The sequence below is a fragment of the Lepidochelys kempii genome, chromosome 4 (assembly GCF_965140285.1).
Source record: "Lepidochelys kempii isolate rLepKem1 chromosome 4, rLepKem1.hap1, whole genome shotgun sequence".
Classification (NCBI taxonomy): Eukaryota; Metazoa; Chordata; order Testudines; family Cheloniidae; genus Lepidochelys; species Lepidochelys kempii.
Genome location: NC_136383.1, coordinates 77,105,267 through 77,128,056, shown reverse-complemented (window position 1 = coordinate 77,128,056; position 22,790 = coordinate 77,105,267). Strand labels below are relative to the sequence as shown.

General features: G+C 40.8%; 1 protein-coding gene across 22 annotated transcripts in view; it reads right to left on the bottom strand.

The window, feature by feature from the left end:
* The window catches only part of TENM3 (teneurin transmembrane protein 3), a 2,191,633-nt gene that overhangs the window by 1,023,100 nt on the left and 1,145,743 nt on the right, over positions 1–22,790 (bottom strand). For all 22 annotated transcript variants that reach the window (XM_073341694.1, XM_073341703.1, XM_073341702.1 and 19 more), the window contains one exon: positions 11,970–12,033. The gene's annotated coding sequence lies outside the window, so the exon portion shown is untranslated. The remainder of the gene's footprint in view (positions 1–11,969; positions 12,034–22,790) is intronic.

Sequence of the window (22,790 nt, the reverse complement as noted above, 5' to 3'; positions counted from 1 at the left end):
CTGGACTGGGCTACAAGGGGTTGGGCACTGCTTAACGCCTAACCTAAAACCATGAAGCGGATACTGACGATTGCTCCCCTAAAGAAGGAAGATGTGAGGAGCAACCATTCAGTGTTTACGAAAGACCACAGAAGCAAAATCACCCCCAGAGGCAGCAAAGAGGGGATCAAGACACAGCCCCACCTTAAAGAGATCACACTAGTCCACAAGGAATTCTCTGTCATTTGGGAGGAGGATAGGGGGCAAGTTGTGCAGATAGTCTCAGTCCAGTTCTGCTGAAATTTTGAGTACCCGGCCTAATCATATCACTCAACATGCCTAGGCCAAATCTGGACACAGCGTGGGATAAAAACCCAAACTGAAGGACACAAAAATCATTCGTGCAGGAAACTTAAAATGCTAAAGCATTCTTTCTATTAGTGTTAATATCTCTTTCTATAATTTCTGTTCTCTGACTCCATGATTACATAGCTGTAATATTTTTAAACAATAAAAATGAGGGGACCCATTATTTGTGTGGCACATATGTAATGTTGGGACTAAAATGAGTGATATCCCTTCAAAATGATGAGCATTAGAGATATATGGGCCTGACATACTTGGTCCCACTAGATCCTTAAACCCACTTTCAGTGAAGGTGGGTACAAAGACCTCATCAAACTTTTGCAAAGTCCTACTTTCTGGAAGAGATTCTGGAGTATCAAGATGATTTCTGCTGGTGGTATAAAACATGATTTAATTAGAGGCAAGTCTTCATCAAGAGCCCCTATATAGGTAAGTTATTATTAATATATATTTCCATGTGTGAAATTGTGAAATGTGAACCAAAATAGCAAGCAATTTGACTAACATATTATTTGGCAAGTGATACACCACAAAAAATATACACCTTTTCCAGATTCCTTTTTCCTTTCTGAATGTAAAGCCAGTAGCAAGAAAGAACATCAGACTTGCTGATGAGCATTAGGAGAAGTGCCAATGCCTGGTGTGGATACATTTGCAGACACCTGGAAAAACCTCCACTATAAACAGGTGAAGCCAAAAGAGTTAACAACATGGGAAGAGTGGTAACATTTTTATTTCTAAACCAAGTATTTTCAGACATGTGACATGCACTTGTTCTCATCAAGGATTAACTGCATGACAAGTTTGAACTTTTAACACCATGCCGTTTTTGAGTTATGGGAGAGCAAAAAAGGGTCACAACACTTCTACAAAACTGAAATGTAAATTTTTCACAGCTCCATAATTTAAAAATGACTTTACTTGTTTTCTTCAGACTTTCCAAAATAATTCACAATTGGGCTGAGACTAATGAATGTGAAATTCCAGCATGAAAGAATTTTTTTTCCATCTTGGAAATTAGAAGGGGGAAAAATAGGGTTGTGAATACAAGGATTCATTGATTCTGGCACTTCCACCCATAATACAGTGTAACTCAGTGTTTTATTTGCATTCAGCTGTGACAAGGGACAGTATTTATGAAGAAGATTGGTATTCTTAAAAATAGGAGAGGGTAGCTACTCTACTTCTCCAGTGATACTAATAATCCTTTGTCCAGAAAAATAGACATATCAATTTAAAATTCCTACTGAAAGTGTTGATAATCATTTTGTCAAAACAATGACATACTGTACCAGATCTACGGATAAAAAAGTTGGATGACAGCATGTTGTTATTTTGCTCTGTCAGCATCTGAACTGAAAATGGAATAAGAAGATTATTGAAAAGAGAATACCTACAGCAAATTAGCTAAATTTGTTATATATTCAGTTCAGGTAAAAGGGTGCAAGATTGTTGAAAGTTGTATCTTTAGACCCAATTCTGAAAGGTGCAGAAAACCACAATTTCATTGGAAGTTGCAGGCTTCGGCATCTCTTAGAATCAGGGACTTTTTTATTAAGTTTATACTCTTTTTGTTGTGTTTGTTTACCAGATTCAGAAATTAAAGGTATTTCTCTATGTACAATACACAGTGATAAATTAAAAATCCAGAATTTGCTTGCCTTTGAAATTTTTCCTTTAAGAACCAATTAATTTGGTACTTCTAGGAGGGATAAATGAAACACTTGGCAAATATTTCTAAAAAGAAACCAAATTTACATTGTTAGAGGAAGGATTAATCAGAAACTGGATTTCAAACATGCCAAAGTTGAGAGGTGTTTTGGTTTGATTCACTGAGGGGGAGACAGCTATTCCTCCCCTTCCTTCTCCACATTTATCTTTTTTTCTGGGCTTCAGCACTTATAGCTGAGATTAAAAGTGCAACTATCAAAATATCGTGAGAAAATTGTGCTCCAACTAGAGACAGGCAGCACCTGGAATCTTGAGAAATCTTGTTGTCATGAAATTTCAAGCCACACTTTGCAGTGACAAGTATTCAACATTTGAGATTTGCCCGTTAGGTTAGTCAGTCACTAGATCCTCACTAGACAGATGTGGTGTTAGATTTTGAGAGTTTGTTTGTTTTCTATTTTAAATACAAAAACAGAAGAGTAGCCTACTATTAGGCTTTCTCTAGCAGCAAACAAATGTGAGAACAAAATATGGAACAGCTGAGATCTAGATATTCCTCACTTATAGCCCTTTGGAAAAAAGATCACTTACCCTAACAATATTACTATAGCTTTATGCTCTTTTGAAAGTGAAAAGGGTGGTTAAATATCAACTTTCCACCACCCTTAACATTTTAACAAAAATAAAATAAAATAAACACCAAATAAATGTAAATTGGAAAGGTCATGAATTATTGATGCCCTAATGCAGTGGAGAGTATGGTATTTGTGCATGATAAGTATGTGGGAGGGATTCATATTCTTTGGAAGATAGGATTAAAATACACTAAGTTCTTGATAAAATGTAAATTATCTCTAATGTATGTGACTATGGAGATTAAACTTTCCATCATATTAACATTTCCATTGGAAATCAACTAACTATATTTTAATGATATTTTATCTGATACACATGACCACATTTTTCCTGATTTTTAAGGGGAAAGATTTACTTTTCCAAACCTGCATTACCTTAGTCTGAATTCCCTACTCTATATTTCATGCTAAGAATTACATTTTATCTTCTTCTATTCAACATTTTAAAAGGCTTTTCATTTTCCAGTTAGTCTATTTCTCTATGCAGTAAGTTTTTCCAATTCTTTTAATATGTTTATTCTTGTGCACCACATTCCTGTGGTGGATATTTGTTATTGCAGCCATAGGTCTATATGCACATATTTGAAATTTGCTTTTCAGTAGGTACCATTGCACAACATTATTATGCACTGGACTAATATCTGAAATACTCTATGGACAATTAGGACTACTCTGAATTCTGACAGCTGCAGCAGTCCCCTAAGAACAGCTTTGCTGACCCCTGTGCCACAGAAGTGAGAGAGCAGGAGTCCAGCAGTGCAAAGAGACCTCAGCAGAGGGATATGTGCATGTGCGTATATGTATGTGCACACGCATGTGCATACACACAGACTTTAAAGTATTTTCATCATTCTTATATCCCTAGTTTAGAGACATCATCTCTCTAGCCTCCCCTGAAAGGGATGATACTCAGACATGACTATTATTTTATTTTCTTAAGATTTTTTTCTTATTTATATTGTCCCTGATAGATATAACATCCCTGTTTCCCTTTCTCCTACTGCTGTGCTTCATTTTAGCATCAAGTACCACACAGCAAGCACAAGACATTCAGAGATGGGACTAGAACCCAGGTTTTCTGATGCTTAATCCTGTGCTTCAACAGGACTATGTTGAAGCAGCTCTAATTCCACATCATAGGGCACTGTATCTTGCGTTAGTTTCACATGGATCGAAGAAAGCTCTTAATGAAGTGCCCCTAGATGCGATTGTTCAGTAATGATGTGCTGTTGCTTTGCAGCCCCCTATTGAAATGTGCACTGTGAAGCCTGTAAGCTTTTTAGTATTTCTCTGGTTTGGTGGGTGCCTTTGCTAGGGAACCTTTCCACCCCCGCGACATTATCCGAACCCTCTCTGAAAGAGAGGTATAAATGTCAAGGATGTCATCCTCACAACAGGATTTTTAGTGTAAGTATGTTCATCAAACCAGAACACCCATTTAATGTTTCCTTCTCTATCATCGTGTCCCTTAATTCCAGCATAAAAACATAGCCAGCAGCACTGGAACAGTTCCATCTTACGTGTACTCTCTGCTGAATTGGGAGTTTTATGTAAGAGGACAGTTCTCTGTCTGTTTCACGGGGGATATTTTCAACAAGAATCTTGTTTTAGTTCTTTAATGATCTTAATTCAATCAGCTTGTTGAGACTCTCAACATACTGACTGTTCATATTGTGACACAGGACCTTATAAACAGAAAATAAAAATAACCAAAAGTATGTATTTCAAAGAGTAAAAATATTACTGGTTTATGATTACATACCCAGCAAAAATATTGTATAATGCCACCCCATCATCATATATGAAATGACTATAATGTAAAGTTAATATCCAAACTTTAAAGGGAAATTTCCATTTACTGCAAAATCTTAGAGCACTCTGTCAACATTTAGGTTGTCAGTCAAATCTTGCTCAATATCTAAGCCAGTACAGTGAGATTACTAGGTGCATGGAGAATGCAGCAGAGATGGGGTGGGGGGTGCGTGCTAAAAAATGTACCTACCTGTAACTGTTGTTCTTCGAGATATGATGCAGATGTGTACTCCACCTAGTGTACCAGAGCCAGAGAACTTTGCCTAGCAACACTCCTGCCCTGCATCCCTAGCTCTTCCCCCTGACCATATGCGGGCAGTGCTCCCTCAACCCCCTCGGTTCCTTTGCCCCTAATGTCAGAAGTACAGACTCTCATGCAGAGGGGATGGAGTATAGGTCATGGAATACATCTCTGCATCACACCTCCAAGAACAAGAGTCACAGGTAGGTAACTGTTTTTCTTCTTTGAGTAGATGCAATCATATATTCCACTTAGATCCTTGGTAATCCCTGGCAATTTCTCTAGGGTGGGCTCCCTCCTTTCACGTTGCAGGAACAGATTAATAGGTTAACATTTGGGGAACCTGGAAGTAAGCAACAGGAGGACACTCTGGGACCCCTGAATAGGTTCTTGGGGTAACACTGGTGGCAACATTATTGGTACCAGACTCAATGGATGCCCCATGGCCAGAACCAGAGTTGACAACACAGGCTGTCATTGCTCTTGGAAGGTTACCGGTGAGCAGTTAGACAGACCTGGGGCATGCTGTGTGCCAGAAGGGTTATGGTGTCAGTCGGCAGTCTTTTTAGAAGATGAGGAGGAGTTTTCCCCAGCACTGGAATAGTCCTGATTTGTTTTACAAGACCTCTTCCTCACTGTACCAGAAGAGGGAGAAAAATCTCTTTTTCCTCTTGGGGGAAATGCCAGAGCCTGAGCACAGAGCAACATCGCTTTCTAGATCTGAAGGTGACCGCTGATCAGACAAGAACCTTGGTGCTGAAGCAGACCTCATGGTCTGCTCCAACATGTGATGTTTCAGCTGCAAGTCTCTTGCCACCTGAGTCTTTTGTGAATGACTTGCACATGGAACACCACTCTTTAATGTGTTCTTCACCAAGACACAACAAGCATCTCATGCGGGGGCTGCTGTTGGGTATGCCCCCCACCACATGACAGACAAGGCTGAACCACACAGGGCAGCCCATCTACTATTATACTAACACTAAACTTAGCCTAAGTACTACTAACTACATACAAGAAAAAATTTCTCAATGACACCACCACACAGAACTCTGACTCTAGCAATGGGTCGTGAAAAGGAACTGAGGGGGTTGAGGCAGTGCCATCCTTATTTGGGCAGGGGTGGAGCTGCAGGGCCAGAGAGCTGCCCCTGCGGGTACTGCTAGGCAAAGTTCTTTGACTCCAGTATGCTGGGCGCACACACATCTACATGAAATACGCAGCTGCATCTACTCAAAGAAGAACCTGGGTTAACAATTTTTGAAAATAATGAGTTAAAAATATAAACCTTAAAAATACAGGTAAATGTGGCTGGGGGATCTCCAGACACCAATTCAGCAATCAACCTTTAATTTACTATACAGTTAAAAGAACCATTATGTGTTTCAGAGTAACAGCTGTGTTAGTCTGTAATGGCCCACCTTGATTATCATACACATTGTGAAGAGAGTGGTCACTTTGGATGGGCTATTACCAGCAGGAGAGTGAGTTTGTGTGTGGGGGGGGGGGGGGAGAGGGTGAGAAAACCTAGATTTGTGCTGGAAATGGCCCAACTTGATGATCACTTTAGATAAGCTATTACCAGCAGGACAGTGGGGTGGGAGGAGGTATTGTTTCATGGTCTCTGTGTGTATATAATGCCTTCTGCAGTTTCCACGGTATGCATCCGATGAAGTGAGCTGTAGCTCACGAAAGCTCATGCTCAAATAAATTGGTTAGTCTCTAAGGTGCCACAAGTACTCCTTTTCATTATGTGTTTATAAAGCACTTTGAGATCTTCAAATGAAAGTCATTATTAATCACTGGCTGCCATTAAAAAGTCAACATTCACCAACAGTTAAAGTAGTAACTGAGCTATCACTTATTTAAAATTTGAATTCTATTGGAATACTGTTTTGTGGTAAGCCTCAGTAAACAGATTTTTAATTGCCCCTATTGTAAAGGGACAGTATTGTTTATGATAAAGCATACAAAATTATTCTACATGGACTGATTCTGATACATTTAATTGGCACCCATGCCTATGAAGTTTTTTCAACTTCTCTTTTCAAGCAACAGCTCTATTGTTTCTTGTTCAATGCGAAAGTACAGCTTTATCCCGACCTGTAATAAAAAGGGATTTTCCACTCAACAGATTCCATGTCACTAAGGTTCCGAATGAGTTATTGACTAACTGGTCAGTTACATGCCCTTGTCTAATTTTGACCTTTTCTTCTGTTTTTTAGGAAGAGAAGCTTCTGCTCAGTTTATGACATCTTTGGTTAACGCAGCAGCAGGAGGCAGTACTGACAGGTAAACAGAACCCAAATTACCTAACAGTAAAGTTGAAAAGATCTGCTTTATTAAAAAATAGACCAAGATTAATTTTTAATTCATTCTAATCCTAATGTTTTCCTTTTCTTTTTTTTTTTTAAAACAACAACAAAGTTGTGGTCAGTGAAAAAGCAGACACTAGCCAGAGATTGTGGCTTGTGGAAGAACCTCACAAATGTCTTGACTGAATGCGTTGTCAAATTCTGTTGTATAATGATCAATTCTTTGACAGATCATCTGCTCATTTCATCTTCTGCAAGTCCAACTCTACACATTTCTACTGTTCTGCCTTCACTATAGCGTTTCTTGACATATTTTTGGCACTGCAGTCCTATATTCCATATCCAGATAAAGACTTTCATATTTGTCTGTTGCTGTTATGAAGTATTCATGGAACTGATCTTCCATACAGATTTCTCCCATACACTGTTTCAAAACCTGAACTTTCTCAATTGTGCAAAAAGCATCCAAGTCAACTCTGCAAAAAGTCATTGAAGGATGGCATTTACCAACTATAGCACAACCTTGAAAACCACTAAACAGAGACAAATTAATAGGGTTTTTTTATCTAAACTCGTAAACTTGTGGCATCAGAATAGACGTTAGGATTAAGAGTGGTAGCACTCATTCCCTCCAGGCCCTCAGCCATGCCTTGAAAGTTCTGATACATGACTATAATCACTTCAGTTCTGAAGTCCAGTCTGTTTTTGAGGTTTTAATTACTCTGTCAGTTTCTATGGGGCCTTGCATTCTTTTCATCATATTGTCTTTTTATGAAATACCTTCAACACATTTCTCAATTGTTTAAAGATTTTTTTAAAATTTCCATTGTGAATGTTTTCTGTCAGACAAAAACTTCACAATATAATAAACATGGAGCAGAACTATGCAACCCTAAAACACTGGGCAAAGTTTATATACTATGGATAGAAAATTGTTAACTGAACCCTCCCTTAGGCTACCTTCTTTTTAAAATAATTTCCTAATGCTGTATTTATTCCCATGTTACTTCTCCAATACTATCATAAGAAGTTTGGACATTGTTTCAACATGGCTTTTAGCTTGTTGGATATCAATTGTCTTTGAAGTAAGATTACTGCTCATATATCTTAGTATCAGATTAGGCTGCGGCACTTTCAGTTCTCATAAATTAAATTGAGTAGGGAAAGCTCAGCACTTGAATGGGAAAACTTCACGGAAAACCCAGGTGCAGTATTAAGTGGTCTTCGCAAGTTATTTAATGGCACTCCTCCTTCTATTTCACTGTCACTATGACAGCCTGGTGCTTGAGGGCACACTGCAGCTATCTGAATGAGATGTAAGCCATGCTGCTGGATATTTTAGTCATTAAGGATCTTTTGATGATGTGTTGAGACCAGCATACCATTTCCACAACATTCATGGCATTTGGTGCCCAGGGTTCAGAGAGACCAGGTCCAGGTAATTAAATGTAGCAGCATTTTCTAGATAACAACATTACAAGGTGAGTAATAATGGGGTGACAGAAAGGTATGAACTTCTTATTTACAATGGTGTCACATCAGAATAGCAGATGATATCGAGTCAGGTCCCATGGATATCAATAATGGGGCTAGTATTATAAAAAACTATCTATTAGTGACTTGATAACTTGAGACTGATTAAATTTGGAGATAACAAAAAGCTAAGGGAGACAGCAAATACAGAAGGCAGAAAAACACAGAACTGGATCTGAACAACTTGGGGGTATGGTCAGGCCATTAAGAAAGCAGATTTATGATAAGAAATTTCAAGATGATACATTTTGATCCAAAGTCATTTTCCTTTCTTCTCCCATGTGCAGAGAGTCCACAGTGCCCTTAACAATTGCATATGAGATGTGTGTATGGAGTGGGGTCAAGGTGCCAGGATCCATTGTAGGGGAAGCCACGCATTTGCACATTGTGTGGTAAACTTCTAGCATTGCCATATGCAATCTTTGGGGGCTGAAGTACAGCCCTTTAACCTTGTGGATAGGAAAGGAAAAGAGCCCTCCAGCACTTAGGGGTTGCTCTTCTTCTGCTCTTCTTACTTCCACACTGTTCCCCAACCTCTTCTAGAGCAGAATATGAAAAACCCAATGTAGGATGTACACACATAGAATCTCTCACAATGGCTTGATTCCATTTAGAAAACTATGTGCAGATCTAGCCTCCACAAATTCAAAAAAATATATTGAACAGGGAGAGATCAAGGGAAAACAACTACAATGATACAAGGTCTTGAGAAAATGATATGTCAGGAGAGAGAGGATAACGAAATATATATTTTGCCTAAAGAAACTAAACTAAGGGCACAAACAGCACATAACACTATAAATACATGAAGAAAGAAAGACCAATTCACACTGGACATCGATGTTCAGAGAAGGGCAATGGGCTGCAGTTGAAATGAATGAAGTCATTGTAGTAGATACTAGGAATAAGCTAGTTGCCGATAATACTGTGGTCAAACATCAGAACAGTAAACCTTAATGACCATGTCACTATATGCCTAGCGAAAGATTTGATAAATTTAAGAAAGGGGAGAAAAAAAACCTCTTTCATTGAAGCACGGACCTGAACTAAATCAGTCAAGAAGTCTTTTTCAGCAAATTAATCCCTAGTGTAACTCCACCAAAATCAATGCTGTTACATCAGAGAAGCATTTGTCCCAGCATAACCCAGCTTTCCTCATAATCTGTTTTCACTTCCTCCCTTGTCCATGCCTGTAGACAACAATAGTATTTTACCCACCTCTCAGGCTTGTAACCTCAGTGTCCTTTTCAACCCCTCCCCCTCCTTCTTATAGCCTAGCTCTGACTAAATTCTGCCCACTTTTAATAAAAAATCAAAATGTATCCATAATGTTGCCCACATCTTGGTTGTGTCTTGCCTTAGTTTCTGAAACTGCCTCTTCTCTGTACTCCCCACATCTCACCTCTTCTCTTTCTACTCTATGCAAATTACTGGCTTTCAAGTAACCTTCCTCTTCTGCCACTCAAACCACATCCTTTCATTCATTCATTCGCTTCCTCTTGTTAAAGCATCAAATACAAAGAATTCATTCTCATTGTCAATGCACTGTGCAATTTTGCCATCACAATCTCTGCTCTCATTTCTTCCCAGTTTCCCTCTTCTCCCTATGCACCTCCCAAACAGCTGTGATTACTGCTCCCTTTTTGTATCTCTCAGGTTTACACCTTCTTTTCATGACTGGAAAATTTCCACTCTCTATAGAACCTCCTCTTCCTTTTAAAAACCCTTCTTTAAATCCCACTTCTTCCATGTGTTGGTCATCAATGATCATGTCTAGAGCAGGAAAAGAGAATCACAGAATCATAGAATATCAGGGTTGGAAGGGACCTCAGGAGGTCACGTTTAAATAATAGGTCATGTTTAAATAAAAATGTCAGCTAACACATTGTAACTCATCTATATTTTTTACACACTAGTGTACATGGGGATTAACACCTTTAAAAATATGTTATCTGTCTGTGACTGACCCTAAGGAGGAACACAGGAAAGGAAATTGGTAGTTCTCTACACAACTATGAAATATTATTGTTTACATAAATATAACACCATAAATGTACACAGATCTTTACAAAATGGAGAGTAAGACACAGTCCTAACCCACATATCTTGTAATCTATTTCGGATAACAGCTCGGTGGTGTGTGAAGATATTGTTATGAGCTGGATTGAGGCTGGGTAATTCTTTGAGGCTGGCTAATCACGTCCATTAATTTAAGATTGCTGTAAGAAATAGTTAAGCTCCTTTATCAAACAATAGCAACCTTCACCCCAAATGTAGGCAAATGTCACTGACAAGAACAAAGGCACACATGAGGCCACTCAGTAATTTGAACTATGTGGGCAGAGGGGGTTTGGCGGGGTATTGTTTTTAGCAGGGAGATGTGTGTGTGAGAGAGAGATAGGAGAAACACCACAGAAACAGACGGAGAGAGAGAGCAGAAAGCCAGATGCAGCCTGAACAAGCTGTGAGAGCGTGGCCCTGGGAAAAGCCTAGAGACAGTTTTTTGGGCTGAGTGCTAGCTGAAAGGGGCTTGGAACTGTGAAGAAAGAAACGATCCCTGCTGTTTGATTCTTCCTGTGTTCAGGGATACAGGACTTTGTACATTCCTCGTGAATAAAATGGATTTTATCAAAGGTACCAGACTCCAAAATTAATTTCTCCTCCTAATAGAAACAACCCACAGGACCCCAAATACAACTAACTGCTTGGGTCAAAAGGAGTAAAAATACCATTGGCCACATCTAGTCTAGGAAAACAGGTCATGTTTAAAAAACCATTAGCTATGTTTTAACTAACACATTTTTAAAACACTAGTGTAGACAGGTTTTAGCAGCTTTAAAAATACTTCAGGTGGTTGTTGTCAACCCTAGGTTCAGGGGCTGAGATTTCAAAGCTGCCTAAGGGACACATTCACAGACAATTCACAGCAGTAGAATGTAGTCAAGTAAAGATTCATAAAGTGGCAACATGTGAATGTAACCAGAATCCTATCCCCCTGCCCATGCATATGATAGCCACTGTGAACAAGAGAACAAACACATGAGAATGTTACTCACGTTGTTTAATGCACTACGGGAACGTGGTCAGATGCTACAGTGATAAATATAGTATAAGAGCCTGTACAGAACAGAATAGAACTAATTCACAAATATGTTCTATATTTTGTAGGTATTGAGTGCTTATCACCATGATATTTAATGATTCATAGCCATGTTCGTTCTATTTTTTTACCTTCATACTTTTTAATTTTTAACCCACCAGATGATAAAATTGGTATTTTATTATGATACTATTATTTTATTGATTGAGCTTCTGCTACCAAACTTCACTCCCAATAGCCAATTTGTGAAAGTTCTGGAGACTCATATTACAACTTCCTTCATTAGTAACCTATTTCCAAGTTTACATTTCACTTACCAGATTGCATCAACTGTTGTTCTTCTCTTGGAAAAAAACTCTCAGATTTTTAAGTATCAGAAATCTAAAATAAAAATAAATAAATAAATAAATAAAATTAGGAGCCTTTACACATGAAGTTTCATTAAATTACAGATGCATGTGCATCAAAACACAGAACAATTGAGATACCCAAAATCGTGACGTGTGTGATAGAAAAATCAGCCTGACTTTTTTGTTGTTGTTGTTACTTGGGGAGGGAGATTTTTTTTCTCGCATTTGTTACAAAGATTACTTTGTAATAGAGGAGAACATCTATTAACTGCCTAATTTGCATAAGCCTTCTGCTACTCAAGCTCTACTAAGCCTTAAGCATTTAACTCTGAATTATCTTACTCACTATTTTCCAGCACCATGCTTACTATTAGTTCTCTCTCCTTTTTTCTAGGAATATTTGAGGCAGCAACTGCCCCATCACACTGGTAGAGACTATCCTCCATGAAGTTTTCTGGAGTGATTGAGGTAAAAATAAAAATGTTCTGATATTTCCCTGCAGGAAAGTGGTAGTAGTTTCCTTGGCTTAAATAGGCTTTAACTACATCCCACAGAGCAATGCTTCATAGTATATTATTAGAGTGATCAAAAAGGATCAAAACACATTACTACGAAGAACTGAGCATCAGCCCATGTTAAGCTGTGCTTTGTGTATTTCTCATTTAAACTTTCCAAAATACGGAGTTCCAATACATATTTTTGTTTGCTTTTGCAAAATTTAGTTTGTTTACTATTTGTTCTCTATATATGCATTTTAGTTATATCGTTAACTAGTATATGCTAGGCCTGCATGTGGCATTTTCAAGTCCTTTGCTACAACAGGCACTAACAGAATTTGTAATATGAAATCTGCAAATTCTGTGGCATAAGGGGAATGGACCAGCATCAACCCTCATCCTGGATCTACAACTAGAAAAGGAGAGATATTATCCTTCGATCCTGGACTAAGTCTGTGCTGTGCCCCAAATTCTGCAGTTGGAACCTGACTTTGTTCTGGTTTCCAAAGCTGTGGAATTCTATGGATCCTAAGTAAATGATTAAAATCTACCAACACAATAATCCTAAACCATTTCCAGCCAGTGGAGAAATAAAAACTCTTATAAACAAAAAAGTAAAAAAGCAGTATCCAACAAAATAGTCTGAAAACATTCATAAAGATCTAACCCTTTCTATCCAAAACTGTAACAAATGAGGTCCCATTTCTTCATTAAACAAAGCAGGTGACTATTTGGAATGGAAAGGTAAAGCATGAACATATTTCACTGTAACTACTAGGCAATTTCTCTGTCCTCAGATTTTCTACAGTGGCTCATTGTCTCACAATAATCCTTCCTCCAATAGTCATACATAGTCCAATAATCCATCTTTGTTCATTACCAAACTTGATTTATTGTGGGATTAATCTTCCTACAGATAGTTCAAAGGACTGAATTATAGGTTTAGCTATTATGTGTGAAATTCTCTGGAATACCTGGAACTAAAACATGTTGGGCCAGATTCATCTTTGGAATAATTCCATTGATGTCAATGAAGTTATTCCAGGGATGAATTTTGCCCTTTAACTTGAAGACAATAAAAAGTTATCACATTCCAAGCATCCAATTATTGTTCACAATGACAATGTGTCCCATGGTTAATCAGCCTCTGTTTATGTATTTTTCCTGTTGTCAATAAAATTGCTGACGCCATCTAACTATGAGTTGTATTGATCTCATTCCATCATTTAATTCAGAAATTTGAAGGGTGACTTTATTAGAACTGGGTGTTAGATATGCTAACTTCTTATGCAGAGCTACTCTTTTTACTGTGCTTCCTGGCTACTCAAAAATGTTATTTTATGCTGTTCTACAGTGTAAACTGTGACAGGACTCTGGATATATTTGGGATCTTAAGGAGACATGGGAGAGAGACTGTTGATGTATGTCTGTGCTGTTGATGTGTCTTTGTAAAGAGACTTACTCTTGATTTATTATAATTTTGCATGTACAACACAGCATGGTATCATTTTATACCAATATTTCATGTGGAATTTGAATAGCCGCAGTTAGTTCAGATTTTTCCCTTTTAGAATGAGTGCCTATGTGCAAAGCAATAACCACGAATGACTAGCTAGGCAAGACAATATTGTTCAAAATAATACTGCATAGATATACCTTCAAATTCTAGTTATTTGTTTTCAAGACATTCCATGCCAGTTCTTCAAAACCAGCCAACCATATTGAGCTCATAAAAGACCAGATTGCCCCTTGCCCTTATGCAGGTGCAAAAATTGGGAAATGGGCACAAGTAGTTTTTCCCCTTCTTCTCCCTCTTCCCTCCGCTCCCTTCCCCCCCAAAGTCCCCAGGATCCAGCCACAATTACAGACCCATTGCTCTTATCAGCTGGTCATCCCAAAGGAGGCCAAAGGAGTAAGGACCATAGCCCTCTGCCACATCTGCACTAGGCAACAGAGCAGGGTAAGCTTCACCCTCTTAAAAGGTGATGCAATAGGTAAGTTACCTCCTCTTGCAAGGAAGATACATTGCATCCTTCAGGAGAAATAAATGTCCAGAGCTCTTTATGGAGCTCTCCCACGAGCATGACATAATTACACTGTCCATAATTACACAGTCTGGCCCAAAATATACACAAGCAAAACTGTTTATTGAGCAATTATGGACTTTGCATGATCTAATGTCTCATTGCTCACTCACATACCTATTTGGTGGAGATGAAATGTATGTGAGCGAATTTTGCAGGCTCAATTTAGGCACCATTTTCTGTTGGCATATATACAATATTTCTCTGCTTTTTTCACTTGTTTTTGGCCATTTTTTTCATACATGACATTAAATTAATCTAGTATAAACAAATATCAAAATCACCACAGTTTAACATTTTATCAAGAGTAATTCATGCAATGCTTAATTTATAATGTAAGAGGTGCCTGGGCTCAAGCAATTTTTTTACTTTCATAACTGATGTGGCAAACCCAGAGGTGCTGGGGCTAGGAACTGCCAAACGTAGAGGTGTTGGGGCTCAGTCTTGGCAAGCGCTGGCACAAATTAAGCACATATTTACATATATGAAAAACTCAGGTGACCTATGCCATAATGTCCCACCTGTTGATCACTTTAGATAAGCTATTACCAGCAGGACAGTGGGGTGGGAGGAGGTATTGTTTCATGATTTCTGTGTGTATATAAAGTCTGCTGCAGTTTCCACGGTAAACATCTGATGAAGTGAGCTGTAGCTCACGAAAGCTCATGCTCAAATAAATTGGTTAGTCTCTAAGGTGCCACAAGTACTCCTTTTCTTTTTGCGAATACAGACTAACACGGCTGTTCCTCTGAAATATGCCATAACAGGAGCACAGTGTTAGGTGAATATGATGGATCACACAATACCATTTTGCGACCACCATGTTTCATTTAAGAGAGGGCTCATTCTAATTTTCAATAACTTCAGATGTTCTTAATCATATGGCAGTGCTCCATAACTCCTGAAATACAGCACATGGGACTCCTTTTGTTAATGGACTGATACCCGCTTTATTCCATTTGTGCAGTATATTGATTAGCAAATTAAATCTCTAAAAATTAATGGAGGTTCTGCATTTCCAAATGCACTCAGTACATCTTTCACAGCTTACTTACAGCAGGAATTTAAAAGGTCTATTGCTCCTTTCACACCAGTATTACTCTGGTGTTGCTACTCTGTGCCAAAGTCTTAAATCAGGTGGAGCAATGCTGGATGCAGACTTATGGAGGAGGGCAAAGACTACTACAACAGGTCTATGTCATATCTGGAAATCCTCCTGCACCATGGCCCATTGAGTTGAATTTTTATGTAACCCCCAAGGAGATTACATAGATTCCTGGGACCCTATCTGCCGGCAGCTCAGGGAAAGGCACGCTGTCCCTGGTAGGGAGGGGGAGCCAAGGCAGACTCAGAGTCTGCTCGGCAACCAATAGGGAGTGAGATTCCCCTCCCAGGGAGTTGAGAAAAGGGGAGAAGCCATTTTGGAGTCAGTCTAGAGCCAGCCAGGAAAAGGGCAGGACTGGCTGTGTGGGGTACTGGTGAGCCCCAGGCCTGCATGTAGGATTCCCCCTGAGAACAGCCTCTAGGGACCTGACAGCAGATCCCTCAGCTGGGTTTTTCCTTCCCCACTGATAATTCCCAATTTGTAGAGTTTGCTGGGAAACTTGCCGAGCCAGGCTGAGTTCGCCCTCCAGCTCCCTAGGTGAGACCAGTCACCACATGGTCAGCTCTGCTCTGGCTGCTAGTCCAGGGAAGCTGCCTGCGGAGTGTGTGGCTGGAAGCTGGGCTAGGAGGCTACAGTTTGGATGTTAGTGTAGTTGTGTAACCTACACCTTGAGCCCTGCACCCAGTGGTGAACTGGAGCTGGTTTGCGCGAACCGGTTGTTAAATTTTCAAGCTGGTTTAGAACTGGTTCTTAAAGGGGTGGGCAAACTGTGGCCCGCGGGACCATCCTTTCCGCCCCGCCTGAGCTCTCGGCTGGGGAAGCTCCCCTGAGAATTTTTACTCACCCAGTGGCACTCCGGGCCTTCGGTGGCACTTTGGCGGCAGGTCTTTCACTTGCTCCGGGCCTTCGGCGGCACTTCGGTGGCAGGTCCTTTAGTGACGCCTAAGACCCGAAGCGACTGAAGGAACTGGTTCTTCAGCTTCTGGCAGCTCATCACTGCCTGCACCCCTTTGTGATGAGGGGAAATCCTGGGACCGACGCAGCCTGATTCCTGCCAGCAGAGAGCAGCCCCTCTACAGTGACTGAGAAGTCCAAAGTCATCTTCAAACCTGAGGATCATTCATGGAGTTTGTGAGTGCACCATCTTTTAGTTAGTCAGGTAATTTGTTTTGGGGACCCCCTACTCCCTGAACTGTGTCCTCAAGCCAGGGAGTAAGCATTTGAGGATTTTATAACCTGCTGTATATTATACCTGTGGAGGGATTTACCACCTTCTCCCACTTGTGAGTCCTTTGGGCTGTACTGAACCCAGTCAGCCACATTGCTAAACCACTGCAAAGAAGAATTTTGTGGTTATAGTCATCAAGCAAAGTATGCATACCAACGGGACACTAATTTTACATTTGCTACATCAAGTCACAGGTATTTTCAGTGTGGGCACCGGTGACCCAAAAAATAGTGTTTCATCCTGTTATGTTGTATTTGTCTCCTGTTTAATATAATTATTGTGTTGAATATATTGTATGTGTTTGTGTTATTTCTTGGAAGTCTCCAACTGTCTGGCAAGTAAGTGGGGATTACCCTGTAGTTAGAATTTTCCGCCCAAGCTGCCCTGGTCACCCTGCCAGGAAGGAGCGAGGGGGGGTGGAGACACCGCCAAATAATTTCATAGGAAAAAAGAAAGAAGATACACCCTGCTGAGTGGGTAGTGGGATCCAAAAGAACCCAGACCTGTAAGTGGACTGGCATTAAAGGAGGTAACCAGGTGGAGAGAGAGCGCTACATTTAGATGCTTTCTGGCAAAGAAAAGCCAGAACACACAGGAGAATCTGTCACACTGACTTTATTGGAGTTCTGATTTACACACATGTAAGAAACAGAAAAACCAGGCTCAAAGACTTATGAGCACTCTGAGCTGTCTGTTCTCTTATTCTTGCTAAATTGAGGCCTTATATTCTCGCTTTTAGTTATTCCTCAATTAAACCATACTTGAGGTACTTCATTTGAACTATTCTCTGCCCCCCCAACCCCCAGATTCTAGTCTGCTAGACAGCCATTCACTAATACAAGTGTTTCAAATGGGAAACGTTGGTAAGCTGATGAGGCACAGTTATAAAGCAGACACAACTGCATTAAAGTTTTACATATTTGTTTACTAGCAGAATGAGATGAGATAAACAGAACATACAGCAAGGAACTGAGGATTAAAAAAATAAATCTCTCCTGAGACTAACCTAATAACTTGCTCCAAAAGCTCTCATAAATTATTAGCTTTGAAATCATTCAAAGTGTCTGAAACATAGTATGTGTCACTGATGTACTTGAAGTTCACCTAAGAAACTTGTATCATCAAAATGTGCCGACAAAAACTGCCAGCAGCTACGCCACCTTGCAATCAATCACATATCTGTTTCAGAATTATAAAGTGTCTGAGAGCTATAATTTCATCTGCTTCCAGCTGCATACATTTAAAACTTCACATTCTTATGGAGGAAGGAAAAAGACTGAAAAGATTTGTCAGCTCTGGTGCCCTCCATCTCATGATCTCTATCTTTAAAGCACTTTCAGAAAGTCTTGGTATGTTTTTTTAAATTAACACAGTGCATAGAAGGATACATATTTTAAATTTTAAGGTGAATTTTTGTTTGTGAAAGGTGACAGTCCCAGAAATATAGGTTCTCTATTTAGTCCAGGAAGAGAGAGCTTGGATGATAGCAGTGCAAACACCTCCACATTGCCCATTCACTGATATGACAAAGTCCTCCTGGATGGGCCACTTTTAAGGGTGAGGGCATAATCAGCCTCCATGCCCATCCAATGCATTTCCATATTGTACTGTGCACCACTGTGCTAAAATCACAGGAGTGACATCATATATATTAATGCATCAGTAACAACAGCACGTATGACTAAGTAAGGGTTGTTGGGGATAGACTCACTAGAAAATTTAAGTCTGCCTTGAGGATTTTTATTTGCAGATATTTTAAATCAATACAAATGGCACAGGTAATTGATCAATATTTTCATCTGTATATAATAATTCATGCTGACTTAATCTCTAGAGTCCAGCCGGGTACCTGGCTTCACATCTATAGTGGAGGCACAAACCCAATGGCATCAACACCACCTAATCCTGCTCCCAATGAAATCAATGACAAAACTCCCATTAATTTCAAAACTACAGGATTGTAGCAGTAGTGCTGCAATACATATGTTGTCCATACCCTGTCCACTCACCCACCTGCTCTGTCCTCTCCACATCCATGGCAGTCTCCAACTTGCACTTGTCTATAGATGCACAAGAGTGTGCTGAGCAAGAGCAGCAGCAAATAGAGTTTTGTGAAGTACTTTCCCTAATCTTGTGACTCTGACTGCTATCTAAAAACTACTCATTAACTTCATGAGAGCCAACCAGACACATGTTAAACATCAATATAAGAAGGACAACAGAGGAAGCATCTGATCAGGTTTCCTCCCCAACAGGTCCTTACACCAGACACGGCTACTTGGCCAAGCACATGGAAAATTGGAGATGTGGCTTTAGTGCTGCCACTAGAGATGATGGTGTAGCTGGAGTGAGGCAGAGGTGTAAAAGAAGGCAGAGAGGCACTTATTTGCTCTTTTACCCCAAGGGGTGGGGCGGGGGGGAGACTGGGAACTACTGCCTTCTCTAATCCTACCAACATGTCACAACGTGCCTACAAAAACAGGACAATTTTCTTAATTCATGAAGAATGAAACAAATATCACAGAACAAGTAGCCAAACATGAAAGGAATATTCTCATGAACCAGGTCCACCCTGTATAATGGTGAGCAAAGTGCTTCATTTCCATGTTGAGTGTAATACAGGAAAGTGATCTGTATCCTAGGCATCAGATTTTTCCCCCTCCCTCCCACCTCGCATTTCTCCACATGATTCAGAGTACCAAAGTGCTTCCTGTTCTGAGCTACAGGACACATGCTGGGTGCAGCTCTTGAAGTGAGCTCAGCAAGGGTCGGAAGCAGGCAATGCTGTGAGCTAATGGAAGAATAATTTAAAGTGAGCTTAGCTAGTTGGGGGTGGGAGGGAAGGACCCACATCTAGTGAAAATAAGATTTGCTTTTCTTGTTTCTATTACTTGCTGTTGGAAATTTCAGATCTTTCATTTCAAAATCTGTTTCGAATCATGTCTGGAATAGTAAAGTGTGTTTAGCTTTTATCTGTCACTTTTTGATAATTTCTATTAACCTTACTTTAAGAGTATTGATGTTAACTCTACAAAGAATAATTAAATGCAGTTAGGAACAGTAATTTGGAATATTTTGATTTATTATTGTAGAGAGTTCCATACATTATTTCAATCTTTCTTTTGTAGTAGAGAATACTGCATATTCCTGATTAAATTCAAGTTTTTATGATATTCCCCTCTCATTTTTTTTATACATTCACTGTTCCTCACCTGCACCCTAAGAACATGGTTACTTACTTCAAAGGCAAAAAATGTGTAATAACATAGCTAGTTTACTTGGCTATTACTTTACAATGGCTATTAGCCAAGACGGTCACGGATGCAACCCCATGCTTGGGGTGGCCCTAAGCCTCTGATTCCAAGAAAGGAAAGATGGATTGGATCTCTCCAAAAGTGTCTTGTTCTGTTCAATGACTCTGAAGCTCTGGTAGTGGCCACTGTCAGAGGCAGGATACTAAGCTAAATAGATCATTGGTCTGACCCGATGCGGCAGCTCTTATGTTCTTTCTTAACATCTCTGTGTGCACAAATTCCATGGATTATGGTGATTTAGGATTTTGTTTTCTGCATCCCCTAGGATACATTATTTAATCGTAGGAAACTAATGAGTTTCCAGAGACTCAATGGCTCCAACCAAATTTCCCCTTTTTCTAATTCCTAACTCTTTGCTGTAACCTACACGGTGTGCTTTCTAAATCCTTAGTACTGTAAAAGGTACTGCAGCTTTTGCAATGTAAATAACTGTACACTGTTGGCTTGGTTAAAGTTGAAGCTGTACAGAAAGTGAGCAGCATTCTGATTAAGGAAGGAAGGAATAGACAGAGGACATCTCATGTTACCTGTGATATCCAGGTGACACATTTACCCCTTGATTTATGTACCTAATTATTTTCTTTATTAATTTTTTGGTGTGAATTTAACGTTCCTCAACTGTACCAGTCTATTTCAAACCTGGGATGGTGGGCACAGCCCATCAAAACAATTAAAAGTCTGCCCCCCTCAGATTAGAGAAAAGACACAGAGTCCAGAATTTAATATAGGAGGGACAAAATATGAAAACAGGAAGCTGGTTACAGGTTATTGAAGCCAAAAGAGGGATCCAGCTGTGGATGCCAAGCAGAGAATGCCAGGCTGCACCCACTGCTCTAAGAAAGTCAGTGGATGGTAAAAGTCACCAGAGTTTTAAAGAACCCCACCCGCGCCAACTCAGCCTCCATCTCCTTAAATAAGTTAATGAGGAGGTCTCAGGACTCGGTGGGGCTATGTGCAGGGAGTGCATATAAGAACAGGTGTGGGGAGAAGCGTATTCAGAACCTTAATAAGCAGTTCTGGGGGAGATGGAAGTGGAGCTGCAATCCAGTGCACTGCAGATACGTGTACCTAAGGTCTCCTACTCATACCAGGAGGGGCAGGTGATGGGGACTGTAAAGGGGCTAGCTGGGGCTCGACCCTCTCCGGGACGGAGGGGAGCCATAGCGACTCACTACACACAGCTGAGGATTGGGGAATTAGTTCAGCCGCGGAAGTCTTCCCTGGCAGCTCTTGTGGAGCCAGAAAATAAGGACAGTTATGCTGGGACCCGAGGTCAGGGCGGAGCAATAATGACTCAGGCCCTTAGGCAGGGCTGCACAACAATACTATAGCAGTAGCAATATAAACAGTAGTAAGTCCAGGCCCTAAGTCAGGGCGGGGCAGTAATGAGTCAGGAGCTCAGGCCCTCAGGCAGGGCTGAGCGTAACGGTAGGCCCAAGCCTCCAAAGGGTTTGGGAGAGGGGGAGACTGCCACCCACTAGTTGGGTGGCAGGGGGGATGCAGGCCTTCCCACTCCACTGCATCCCAGCCCAGGGACCTAGCAGCAGTAGAAGACCCACTGCTGTGTCAGTGGGAATCCTGGCCGCAACACACTGACATGGGCTCTGGCAGTGCTACAGCCAGACTAGGGATGGCTGTCCCCAGGCTACTTCCTTACTCCCCCTCTGGTGGTACCTAAGTCATGGTGGAGTCCTTCGGGGGGTCCAGCACTATGGGTTCCTCGGGGTACCAGGCGAGCGGCAGGCCCGGCAACTCCTCCGGGTAGCGGTCGCAGGGCAGGTCTGGCAACTCCTCCAGATAGCAGTCGCAGGGCAGGTCGGGCCATTCCTGGCATGCACCTTAGGCCGCAGGGGCTTCCCAGTCGCGGGCCAGGCTGGAGGCGGCTGGCCTCCCCAGCGGCTGGCCCCCCAGTGAGCTCTGAGGGCGAGCCTTTATACTTCCAGGTCGCTGCCTGACCCTCTGGGGGTGGGCTCAGAGCTCCCTAGCTCCGCCCACCCCAGCCTCCGGATGGGCTCGTCCCTCTCTGGGGCAGCGGGGAGCCACACCGCCTCACCACAGGGACATAATGTTAGAGTTCCTTGGAAGTTGTTACATAATGGACCTGCAAGCAGTTCTACACAATCACTTGTGGCAGAACCAGCTTCACCACCAGCCATGGAAAATGAAACTCTCCAATAATCCACTGAACAGTTACGATACCTGCAGCAGCAATTCCCCATGCAGTTCTATCAACATGCCTCAATCCTGATCTTGAGGGATCACTTCTAAAAGTGAGAGAATTCTTCAGTCCTTGGTCTTTTTTTTAGAATCCACCAACAAAGATGTCAAGTAGTGCCCGCTCTGGATGTTTTAGTGATGTGGACATTTGTCCCAAGAGAATTGGCCTGAGACTGAATTTAAGGAACAAAAGAATGTGCATTTTGCAGTAGATAAACTATATGACTGATGACGTTAATATCCTGTTTATAATCCTTCCATGGGGGGAAACCCCCTAAGATTCTGAACACAAAGATGAAGATATTCTCGTATTTGATGCTTATGGTGGAAGTGAGATTTTGAA